Here is a 13,761-nt window from a genome sequence, read left to right on the forward strand (position 1 = left end):
CAGTAGCAACTGACATAGGATTAAAGGATCTTAGAGATGTGCCCAGGGAAGAGACCTCATGATCACTGTATAGTCTGGAATGATTGTAGAGTAGCAGGTGAAAAGTCCTCAAAGCTAACCTCTTCACTTGTACCCTTGATTCTATTTCCTCTGGGATTTTGTTCCTTTGACCTCTGTCTCTCAGTGTCTGTCTCTGTCAGTCTCTTTCTTTCTGTCTCTCTCTGTCAAGGAATCCTTTCCATATATCTCTGCCTATGATCAGGTAAAACAAAACCTTTCTTTTATCCACACCACCCTCTCAATCTGTTATCCTGACTTTCTTCACCCCTTCATGACTAAATTTCGAGAGAGAATATGCTGCTTTCTCTTCCTCCACTTTCTTGCCAACTGTCCATAAATCTGAATTTTTTTTCCTCTTCCTCCACTTTCTTGCCACCTCTTCATAAATCTGAATTCCAATCCCCATCCCCATCCCTGAAACTGTTCTCTCCAAAGTCATAAGGAGCTACCTTCTAAGTGGCCAAAGCCAATGGTCTTTTACTTAGGACATATCCTCTCAAGGTCCCGGAGCATCAAAATACTGTCAGTCACCTCAAACTAAACATACTCTCCCAAGATTCTCTCTCAAACTCTGTTTCTCCAAGTTTTCCTCCTACTCTGAAGTCCAAGCACTCCATCTTGGTCTCCTTTCTCTGGTTTCTCTTTCTTTTCCCCCAAGTATAAGTGCATCCAAGACTCTATCCTTAGGTTTCTTCTATTTTCTGTGTACACACTCTTGGCTTCACTATCTTGCCCACTAATGAAGGCTTCAATTATCTCTTTTATTCATATTATTACAAATCTATATAGTCGGCCCCAGTCTCAGAATTGAACTATAATTTCCAGTCTTTAATTATCCACTATACATCTCAACTTGGATGTCCCCTTCAGCATCTCAAATGAAACCTGTCCAGAATTGAGCATACCATCTTCTACAAAAAGCTTGCCCCTGTTCTCAAATTCCTTATTTTTATTAGAAGAAACTTTTGTAACACAGACCACCATGGCCCCTATTGCCTAAAGGTCAAGTGGGTTACAATTCACCACACCTGCAGGGTTCTCCTAAAGCAATAGAGAGGTGTCTAGGTTCTCTGCAAATGGCTCCAGCCTCCACCAATATGGTCCCCTCAATCATAAGGCTAGTCCCCTGCACCCTTTCTCTGGACTTCCATGCTGGTGTGGCTAACTGTGCCATCCTGCCTGTGACACAAACTCCCAGTCCTGTGGGGTGATCCCCTCCAGCAACTGAAAATGAGGACAAACAACACAAAACAGAAACAAACACCTGCAGGACCATTTCTCAGAACCCAGGATAATAAAAGGAGGAGAGTGGCTTCATTTCCCTCTCATCAGTTCAGTTCATGGCATCCATGTGGTGGAGGAACTGGGATCTCCATCCTCTGGAAGTATCAAGTAAGAGTGACCAAAAAGAGAACAAAAGAGGCTGGTAGAAAAAAGAATGAGCAACTCAGTCTTATCAGCTTTAAAGATGGTGACAACCAATTAAAGGAGGCTACCCTGACCCAAATGGTAAGAATTATAGAGGCCTCTATTGTAGACTATCTGGACATGTCGGGACATTGTCTGGTCATATACCCATGTGAGGCTTATTTGCAACATTCACTCTCTGACTATAAATCACAAAAGCAAATAATAATACAAAATAATAAAAATTAATTTTAAAATCAATAATAATAATAATTTTGCAGAGGTGAGTAGAGAATCCATTAGTAGTATTTTTACCTAGAATGACAGAAATTAGCACTGTAGAATTATTCCACTACCATTTTAATATCCCAGGAAGACACTCTTGATACAGACCCAAGATGTTCTGAAGGTCTTTAAATAAATGAACCTAAAACTTAGGACTTATATGTGAAACCATTAAACCCTCAGCTGGTCTCATCATTTAATCCAGGTTTCAGTGAGCTACCTCCATAGTTGGACACTTCTGTTTCAAGACTCCTCAATATGGTTCTAATTTATCCTAAAATTCAGGGTACAAAAATGTCAGTGTTATAGTAGGGAATCTTCTCAGCATTAAGGTGGGTATACTTATGGTCACAAGAATACCGCTACCTTTCTGTCGACCTTTTATCAAAACCATTTTACATGTGGACATCCCTACTCCATCCAGCTTCTTATCAAAGAACCTCTGTGTCCTACCTCATGACCAAATTGACTTTATTTTTATTTACCAGATTTGGTTCCAAATGACACTTAGATTTTAGTTTTCCTTTGCCTTTTTTTTTTAAATGAAACTTACCATCAGATGTCAAAGACATCACTAAGAATAGAAAGGAATATCACAGAATCTCAGAGTTGGAAGGGACTTTGGAGGCCAACTTATAAGACGCAGACCTAAACAAGATCTGATATACAAGGCCTGAACAGATCTAATAAATGGCGCCCAAGTTTTCCTTGAAGGCCTTAAATGAAGACCTCTTGGTACATGTGGTTCTTCTTCTGGATAACTCTGGATCATCCCAATTCTGAGCCTATTTTATAAAGTAAACCAATGGTGCCTTCTTCCTGGGATTATGTAGAAGTTCAGTCTTTCTTCCACGTGATAACTCTTCAAAACCAAAAATTTGATATCTTACCCCCTCCTCTCCAATTCTCTTCTTCAGGCAGAAGAGCCCCAGTTCTTTCCTCCAGTCTTTGAATGGCTTTTCACATGCTGAGCACTTAATAATCTCTTTTCATTCATTTGCTATCCTGATTGTCTTCCTCTGAATACTTTTTAGCTTATTAAGATCTCCCTAAAATGGAACCTGCCAAACTAAATGCAATCCTTAATTGTAATTTGGCCAGAACAAAGTACAAAACCACTATCTAGTCATGAGCCCTAGGCCTCTCATTAAGCTGCTTAGGAGACCATTACTTTTTCTGGCCATAATACCATACTCCAGGAGGTTTGCAGTCTATTTAAATACCTAGATCTTTTTCAAATGAAAAATAATAATCTTATAAGCCTCTGTGTATATCTGAAGTACCATAACTAAAGTAAGTGAGTACCCTTCCAAGGGAACAATGTTATTTGGGACGAGATTTCTTTGAATGTCATAAGAATACATACATTTATATTTTCTTAAAATTGGCCTCAAATTTATTGTTTTCTATATTGTGGAAAATTAATATTGAATTATAATAATTTTTCTATAAAATCTTTCTAAATCCTTGAGTTTTGAAGATTAGCCATCTTCCAAATTAGTTTCTTCCCCAGGCTATGAAACTGGGTTAGGACCTTCTTTCTTTTGTTAAGATCTGTAAATCTTTTTATGGATTCTGATGAATCTGATGAAGAGTATATTCTGATGAAAAGTGTATTCAGGCCAGATTGCACTGACATAGCCACATGGCAGGGAGGAGGGGGCATGCTAGTATCCTTAAATACTGCCTCTTTCAGTGATGAAGTAATGAGGGAAGAGTTAGAGTCTCTAAGTCTACCTCCTCAGTGGCTATTTACCAATCAGAGATGTTTGGGATGTCCAGGGGAGAGCCTGAATGATGAGATCAAAATTGGTATATAAGGCATGTGCCAGAGGAGTTGGTTCTCTTTTGCCCCACTTACTCTCATTGGTGCCTGTTTTTGTGGAAGTCTACTGGCCATTTCAGATTGTCTTGAATAGCTAATTAATAAATTAACTTAAAATTTCAAAATACTGCCTCAAGAATTTCAACCAAAACACTATTTAGAGGACTGAGCAACCCATCAAAGATAACAGTGAAAGATATTTTGATGACTCCTTTAAATGTCACACAAAGAATGACATCTTAATTTGATTTGAAAAACCAAAATAATGTGGAAAAAAGTAAAAGACAGACAGCAATAACATGGTTTTCCCCTTGTCTTTTTAAGGCATGTAAAAATGTATACAGATTGTGGATTTGTGGTAATACTATGAAAACACTAAAAATTTCCCCTAAAAAAGTCAGGCATAAAATGCAAAGCACTCATATTTTTTAAGACTTGTTAGGAAAAGGATTTTAACACCAACAACCCTTATTGGCAGTTTCTAAAAAGCTATTTCAATGTCTGCAAGAAAACAACTGGTTTGCTGAGTTGATATCATTCATTTGAACATTATTAATAATAACATTTTAGTTAGATGCTTCATGTCCACAGTTATAAAATGTCCTTGTCATCTGAATATTTCAGAGTGATTTCAAAACTACCATACGTGCTTTCAGATTTCTTTTGCCTTGACCATGATACTCTACAGATCTGAATCTCTGTAACCTTGGCTATCCCTAAAAATTCTCAGAGAGGGGCACTTAGGGACAAGATTTATTATGTTGAAGTGAAGAAAAGTTAATTAAACATGCAGGAGATCAGTGATTTCATTTGTAGAATATCTTCTTTTTCTTTATATGAAGAAATGTGTTTAGTTTGGATTTATAAACATTTGAAATAATGATAATATAAAGAAAGAAAAAATTAAAAGATCACAGAAAAAGAACAGGAGGAAGTAGTGTGACACAGGAGTTGAAGTCAAGAATATTTGGGCTTTGAGGAACTCACTGAAACTCTTCTACTGGCCACACCAAAGAAATCACAGAGCTTTGACGTATTGGTGTATTATGGGAAAAATGCTGGCCTGCAACCATTTATGACATGTGGCCTCCATACACACAAGTCAGAACTATTTTATCATAACAAAAATCCTAATTTCGCTTTAGAGATTTAGGGAACACATTCCAGTTCTTGATAACAAAATCTAGATAGAAAATAGAATTTGCTCTTTTATATAGAATTTTTACTTGGGGGTGGGAGTGGGGAAAATGTAGGACAGTTAAAAATAAAAGTAATCTTTGGAGTTTCCAATCAAGGCACTGCTAAACTAACTTCCTTCAGTTGTCTTATGTTTGGAATTAGTCTTAGAGTGGAGTTGTGTAAAACATTACAGTTAACAATTAGTATGTTATACTTGTGCCAACCAATCAGACAGAGCTTTATATTTGTATAATAGTTTCCATTTTCTAAACTTTGAAAAGGTTCTGGAAAATTCTACGTCTGTCTTCTTTTCACTTTATAGAATCAGCTTTGAAAAATCTTAAGTAATCTCTTCTAGAGAAGTCCTTGGCTAAAAGAATGGAGGCAAATAATTCATAACTTCCACATAAATAACAAAAACATACATTCCTCAAATAAGAGTCAAAAACTTCAGCTATGATCAAACACGAATAAATGCAGCTAGGTGGCTCAGTGGATAAAGATCCAAGCCTAAAGAAAGGGAGTCTTGGGTTCAAACACTTCCTAGCTGTATGAACCTGGGCAAGTCACTTAACTTCAAATTGCCTAGTCCTTGCTACTCTTCTACCTTGGAACTGCTACTTAGTATTGATTCTAAGATAGAAGGTACTGGTTAAAAAAAAGAATAAATACCATAATCTGAACCCACTCCTCAAAAGAATTAAGTAAACTACAGCTAATTAATAAAAATAATAGGACTTTAAAATTTGCTAAGCAGTCTCCCTGGAGCCTCACAACAATCCTATGAAAAGAATGCTATTATTATTCCTATTTTATTGATGCAGAAATTGAGGCTCTGAGAAATGAAGGGATTTGATGAAGAGCATCTTTGAAGTCATATATTTAGAGAGAGAATATAAAGCTCTGTCTGGCTGACTGGCACAATTGTTTATTGTAATGATTTAATAACTCCACTCTAAGACTAATTCAAACATAAGACAACTGAAGGAAGTTAGTTTAGCAGTGCCTTGACTGGAGGCTACACAGTCTAATCCCTCTCGTGTAATAGATGGAGAAATGGGAGGCCAAAGTAGTGAGGTCACCCAAGGAGTAAGCTGAAGGGCCATCATTCAAGCCTAGGTCCTCTAATTCCAAATTAAATCATCTTTCCACTATGGCCAGTATACAGTAACTAGGAAAGCTCTTTAATGGTCCCTCTATTATCCCTACCCCACATTTTATTAGATGGCTAACCCACCTCCTTTCTAATCATACATTCCCTTGATCATAGATTTCAAATGGCATAAAAGTCTTGCCATATTTTTTTTTAATTTTGCAATCATAAACCATTGTGCTGAATGGGTAAAACAAAGTTAAAATCACTTTACTGAGACTTGAGGATAGAAACTAAGTATTAAATCCGAGTCACTGAAAACATCTTAGAAAGATCTCAGTTCAATTTACGCATTTGATACAAAACACCTAGCTAGGCACCAGGAACTGGAGATTCAGAAGAGAAAGCAGAAGAAGTAAATTGTCTGTAACAAAATTATCAACAGCTTGCATCTCTCTCTTCTTTAAAGCTATCTCAAGTTCCTTCTGGGGCTGGAGATGGGAAGGGGGCAGGAGCGTGCTGGAACCAGCTCTGGCCAGCTTTCCAGTTACTGTAAATTTTTCAAATTACCCCTCGAAAATAAGCCAAAGTTAGAAATTAGGCTTGATTTACTGTTCCGTTGACTGTCTAGATTTAAAGTGTTAATAAGGCAGCTAAAACTTAAAAATGCATAATTCTCCCTACCCCGTTGTCTGTAACTATTAGCATGTCCCCATCTCAATCGGGGAATCGGGGTACACTTCTTGAGCTCAGCTGCAGCTTACTAAACAGTTCAGAGAATGAAGCCAATACTAGACTAGAGACCTTGTGAGTGCATAATTAGTAGTTGTAATAACTGGCATTTCCATCGTGCTTTAAGGTTAGCAAAATGAGTGATATCTATTACCTCATTTGAGCCTTATTTTAATAATACCCCTGGAGGAAGCAACTCTAGGGTTGTTAAGATGGTAAGATGCTCCTCTGCCTCCATATTTAAATTTCTCTCCTCCATCCAGCTCTTAGACTAGGACACCAGGGGAGTTTTATTTCTATTCCCCCACTTCCAAGCCACAAACCAGTTAGCATTTCCATATTTCTCCTGTGTCTCTTCTCCAATCCCTCCCTCCCCATTAATAGTAAGTAGTCTCCTCTGTTGGCAAGATCTGAAGAGTTAGGGATTTCCATGCCAGGTCTCTCCCTAGCCATATATCAAGTTTGATAAAAAGGCACAGAAGAAGAGCAAAAATAGACCCCAAATTACCAAACCATAAGTTCCCAAGTAAATCACCTAAACCGGAGAAGAACCAGGGTCATGAGGGAAGCTCACAGTGACTTCAGATGTCCCTGGCCCTTATTTAATTTCTTTCTAAAAATTCCTAAAGTGTCATACTGCCAACCCCATGGACCTTTGGCTTCAAGCTTCCATTTTAGATATTCTAATTAAAAACAGAATGCCTTGATTCTTTCTTTAAGTCTTTCTAGTTACAGTTAAAATCACATACTCCAGTGGGCCAGATTTTTATCTGATGTGGCACATTCTTACTGAATAGGAGGAAGTTTGGCATTTGGATTAACAAAGTCAAAGGAGTCTCTCATTCCCAAGTGCAAGTCATTTTTTTTTCCCTCAAGCATTCTCTACCAGACTTGACTTTCAGTTAAGATCATTTCAATTATTATTACCTGCATTTATTTCTGATTTTTACAGAAGTACATCTCCTTCCACATTTCCAAGATATCTGACATCATTACCATAGATACTTCCACCAAAGTAAAATGAAACCCCTCCATATCTTAGGAAATGGGTTTCAAGAGCTTCTATGGAGGGCTCCTAGGTGGCTCAGAGCCAGGCGAGGAGTCAGAAGGACTTGGGTTCAAATCTGGATTCATACATTTCCTGTGCAACCCTGGGAAAGTCACTGACCTCAAGTGTCTGGCCTTTCCACTCTTCTACCTTAGAACCTATACTCAGTATCTATTCTAAGAAAATAGGTGTTGTTTTTTTTTAAAAGCTTCTGTAAGAAATGCCCATCACTTCATAGTCCCCCTGTGGTTATGAGACCCTCTGAACTTAGTTAGATGGGTCTTCAACAGCAAACTAATCAGTCCATCACCCACCTAGTGGTCTTTCTAGGCTGATAGGGCTTACCAGAGCTTGTATTCTTCAGATATGACTTTTGAGAATTCAGGGGCGCCTTCACATCACCAGAGCTGTTAGAGGAGGCTGTTTATCACTATAATCTTTGTTATTTAATGTTTATTATTAATGGAAAAGAAATGTTCTTCCAAAGAAATAAATTCTACAACTTGATACTTTTAAAAATTATTCTTTCATTGTCACTGACATTCATTTCTCCCAGCATTCCTCTCACTTCTCCCCAAAAAGCCATCCGATATAACAATGTTTTAAGAAATATATAGGAGGAAAAAATGAATAAATATATAATATTTTAAAAGGGAATTCTTTGTTCTCTCTGAGTTTACACTTATGAAAGGGAATCCTTCATTTCCTTTGTCTATTTTGAGTTAACACTTTGGTTAACAATAACTTAAGTATCCTTACTTAGTACCTCACTAGATAGTAAAGACAGGATTAACTCTCCTTTGTCTACTTTTGAATTGAATCAACAAAAGCTTGAACACCCTACTTAGCACTAGGATTCCCTTTTGCAAGTATAAACTCAAGAGAGAACAAAGAATTCTCTTTTATAATATAGAATATCATACAATAATACAATATTATATAATGCAATATAATAAATATACAAATCTGGTACATTTCCAAATTCTTTCACTTAGGATATCTCACTGGATCTTAGCAACAATACCTTGAAATAATAACTGATTGTAATTCTAGACCTGGAAGGCATCTCATTAGTCCAACCCTCGCTTTTTGCAAATGAGGAAACTGAGGCTCACAGAAATTAAGTGACTTGTCCAAAGTCACCTAAGTTCATGGCAGAAATGAGATGTCACTGCCCATTCCTCTGTCACTTGTCAAAGGAGTTAACTGGCACAGAGGCATATTAATAACAACCCAGCACTAAAACCCAGGTCTCTGTTCCTCCCGGTTTAAGAGACTGGTCATCTAAAGTTTTATGGAAGTTTTATCTATACATGTTAACAACGTGTCAAACTAACGCAGGCTGAAACCACCTCTCCTGTCCCGCTCCCAACCGTTAGTATTTTTCAGAGGTTATCTGAAATTTTAATATTCAATATACAAATATTTATACCAAGCAGCTGCTAAGAATTTAGGTTCACATCTGCTGCTCTAGGGAGAGACAGAGTGATAAGAAAGGGGATGGAAGAGTGGGGATAAACAGTAAAATTGGGAGGAGGGGACAAGATTTCCTCTAGCAATCAAGAAGAGAAAGATGTTGCCTGGAACATGTTAGATGGAGCCTGGCTAGAGGGAGGCACCCAGAACCAACAGGTTTATATGCAAGCTATTCATCTCCAAAGCTGCAGTACTTTCTAACATACAAAATGTTTTGACATTTGTTTTCCCCATACTCCTTGCTGACAGAGACTTTTTGGGGTCATCTTTTCTCTACCTCCTAACCTAGAGCCTGGCCCACAATAGGTATTTAACAAATGTTCCTTGATTAATTTAACAGCTTCCTTACACTAATCATTGTTTAGTGGAAAGATCACTGGCTTATAAATCAAAGGATCTGAGTTCTAATCCTTATATAGCCACTAACTAGATTTCTAACCTTAGAAGCTTCATTTTTCTGAATCCCCTATAACAACAGAAGCATTTATTAAATACCTACCAGGTGCCAAAGATACAAAGAAAGGTATAAGACAGTTCCTGCCCTCAGAGAGCTTACAGTCTAACAGGAAAGCCAACATGCAAACAACTCCGTATTTGGGGTTACTGTTGTTCAGTTGCTTTTTGCTCATAACAGACTCTTTGTGACCCTATTTGGGGTTTTCCTAGCAGAGATTTTGGAGCGGTTTGCCGTTTCCTTCTCCAAACTATGTACATACAAGATCTATAATGGGTAAATTGCAGATTATCTCAGAATAACTAGCTTTGTCTTATACTCCTATGATTTCCAAAGGAATAGATCACACGATCATAGGTTCTGAGCTAGAAGGGGCATGAGAAGCCCACAAGTCTAACCCTCTCCTTTTACAGATGAGGAAACTGAGACATAGGTTTAGTGATTTGCCCAGATTATTAAAACACAGTTAGTTACAGTCTGAATGGGCATTTGAACCCAGGTCCTCTATTTAGCCCTAAGGTCCTTTCCAGTTCTAACAGTCCATTATTATTCTAACACTTTGAGGTTAATCAAGGACAATGCTAAATTCAGGGCGGCTAATTACTAGTTTAGATGCAATTATGAATTTTTCAGCGGCAGGTCTCCATGAAAGGATACTAAATTATAGAAGGGTTGCAATTAGCATTGATGGAAGAAGCTCCCACACCAACAAAATTATGGATCTGTGTATCAGGTATAATTTTTAAAGGCTTGCAGTATTTATTGGTATGTCTTTATTATACTTTGATAATAAGTTGTCTCCAGAGGAACATTTCAGCAGTAATAGTGATGGTCATCTAATGGGATCAAATATGCAAATGTTTGCTTTGCTATTTTCACAAAAATAAAATTATTCCCTACAATAGCACAAGCCTGTATGAAGTTTGCTTGATCTCCCTACAATAGGTCTGCCTTGGAAGTAAAAAAGTAATGCCTTGCATTTATCCTGGTGGGAAACTTCAATGCGTAAAACTACAACACATATGTCAATTGTTTCCAATTTATTTAGGGAGAAATTTGCCATTATGAAAACTTAATATTTGTGTGGTTTCTACTCCTGCCTAAAAAGACCACAGTACCATTTTTAATCTTAAAAGTAGCCTATTCACACTAATGCATTATTGATAGAGCTGTGATGTGGTCCAGTCATTCCAGAAAACAATTTGGAACTATAACCCAGGAGTCACTAAACTTTGTATATCTTTTGCCCCAAAAATATCACTATTAAAAAGTCTGAAAGGGAAACAAGTCATATGTTCAAAAATATTTATAAAAGCACTTTCTGTTGTGGTAAAGAACTAGAAACTAAGGTGATGCCCATCAAAATGGAGAAAGGTTGAACAAACTTGCTGAAGGAAATAACCAAAGGGATAGATTAAGAGAAAAATGGGGAAACTTGTATGGACTAAAGCAAGGAGAACCAGAGAAAACTGTTTATCCTGCAATGACAACATGAAAAATAAAAACAATTCTGAAAGACTTCACAATATTGATCAATACAATGACAAATCACAACTCCAGAGACTTTGGGAAACATTTCACTCGCCTCCTTGAAGAAGTAATTGAAGTGAGATGGAGAATACCTTTTCAAACATGGCTAATGTGGGATTTTTATTTGGCTCAAGGGGCAGGATTTTGCTTTTTAAATTCAGAGGTAAATTTGGGTGGTAGCAGTGGGATGAGAGACAATGATATCTGTCAAGTAGAAAATTGCAAAAGGTAAAAAAAAAAAAAGTAATGTAAAATTTAATTAAGTAGCCTATTAAATCTTACTGGTTACACTAGAAAGAAAACCCTCAAGTCCAGGGAATACAATCATAGAACTGGAGGCTAAAAGAGTTGGAAGCATGTCAGAGGTCTACTAGTCCAATACATACTTTGGATTTGGAAGCCCAGAGCTAAAATTCTGGAATGAGAATTCTGCCTCTGTAAACAGACATAGCAGGTTCATCCAGATGAGTCCTAAACAAAGAGAATTCTGATTAAAAAGGGAAAAAAAAGACAGAACCTGCTCCTCATCTATCTTAAATAAACAAGGGAAGACAGCCCTTCTAGGCCACTACCCTTGGGTTTTTCACTGCACTTATAGGAAAGTTAAACTAATTAGACTAATCAGCCAATTCAGTTCCACATGGTTATAGCCTAATTACACGGCTCAAAATTCTCAACCCTTATCAAGTCCCATTTTCCATCACCTTATTTGAACCATTTTTCTTCATAAACATAATTGAAAACACTTTGTGTGGAGATAGAAATGTCCATTTGGGAAGGGGAAGGGGAATATAAACCATTCCAGTATTTATGTCTATCTGATGATTTTTTTTTTTTTTAGAAATTGAACTAAGAGTAATCCCCATGGTCCTTCAGAAGTAACAGGGTAGGAAAAATGGAGCAAGGGAGCAAGGGAAAATAGCCTAAAATGCAATGAAACAAGATAAATTCTTTTAAGTTTTGCTGGACCACAGGACAGCTTCACTAAGTCATTCTCCATAGTGGCTTAATGAAAGAGGACAGGAAGACAAAGACAACATATATACAAGAAAGTAGGACAAAAAAGCAGAAGATAATTCAGAAAAGAGAAAAAGAACTTTCCTTTTAAAAAAAAATCTACATGAAAAACTGACCAAAAAAGCAATAAAAAGGGAAGAAAATAAAGATTCCATAAACTATACTAAGAATCAGAAAAAGTCCCAATGAGAAGCAGTAGTCAGAAAGTCAGAAGATTTCAGAAAGATGTGTTCAATCTGCCTCATTCCTTCTATCTGTGTATCGCTGTTTAGTCACGTCTGATTCTTCTTGGCCCCAAGGCGGGTTTTCTTGGCAAAGATCATGGAGTGGTTGGCCATTTCCTTCTCCAGCTCACTTTACAGATGAGGAAACTGAGGCAAACAGGATTACATGACTTGCTCAGGGTCGTGCAGCTAGACCTATCAAGTGTCTAAAGGCAGATCTGAACCCCAGTTCTTAATCCACTGTGCTACCTAGCTGCCCTGTCAGCTGTGTGTCTCCAAGCAAATCACACCATCTCTCGTAGAATCAGTTTTCTCATCTGGAAATGGAGATAATTATGACTGCTATTTCACAGGGTTGTTATGAGGACCAAATGAAGTCATGTATATAAAATACTTAGCAAATCTTAAAGCATTATATGTTAGCTATTATGATTATCATCATGATTATCTCTCTCATAGACATATCTCCAGGGAAAAGTTCTCAGGTCTTGCATGAAAGCCTTTTCACTAAGGTAGAACATAGCAACATCCTTCTAAACATCTTAATTTTATGTTATTTTATTTTATTTTTTGCCCTTAAAGGATTAATTGTTTCTTTTGTCACTTTGAGGGAAAACAGTCTAGCAGTCCTAAAAAAAAAAAAAAAAATGAAACAGCCTCCTGGAAGCATGGATAAACCAATCTGTAAGATTCACGGAGCACTAAATCCTCCTCCACTGCCTCTTTGATGGAGATTATTGTATCCCCCAAACACATCCAAGCATAAGGAATTGTCCATTTTCTACTTAAAAATAGAAAAGGTCTTAGAGGACATGTAGTCTATCCCCACTCCCTCCATTCACACAATAATATACATACCACCCACTGAAGTAACCAAGAGGAAACGATTTAGGTTTATAGAAAGACAAATCTAGAACCAGAAGGTACCTTGGAGGTCATCAAACTCAACTCTTTTTTTTTTCATCCTTTTTTGTGAAACCCATTCCTTCCATCTTAGAATCAAAACTAAGTATTGGCTCCAAGGAAGCAGAGTGGTAAGGACAAGGCAGGTGGGGTTAAGTGACTTATCCACAGTCACACAAGTATCCAAGATCAAATTTGAACTCAGGACCATTCTCCAGGCCTGGCTGCCCATCCACTAAGCCACCTAGCTTGCCCCTTTTCTTTTAAAGAAAAGAGGGCAGCTAGGAGGCACAGTAGATGGAGCACGACAATGGGAGTCAGCTATTTCCTAGCTTTGTGACCCTGGGAAAGTCACTTAACCTCAAGTGTCTACCCCTAGCTGCTAAGGAAAGAAAGGAGGGAGGGAGGGAAGAGGGAAGGAAGGGAGAAATGGAAGGAAGCGGGACAGGAAGGAGGGAAGGAGGGAGGGAAGGAAGGAAGGAAGGAAGGAAGGAATGGAGGGAAGCGGGATGGGAAGGAGGGAAGGAA

Source organism: Gracilinanus agilis, chromosome 2 (genome assembly GCF_016433145.1).
Source record: "Gracilinanus agilis isolate LMUSP501 chromosome 2, AgileGrace, whole genome shotgun sequence".
In the NCBI taxonomy this organism is placed as follows: domain Eukaryota; kingdom Metazoa; phylum Chordata; class Mammalia; order Didelphimorphia; family Didelphidae; genus Gracilinanus; species Gracilinanus agilis.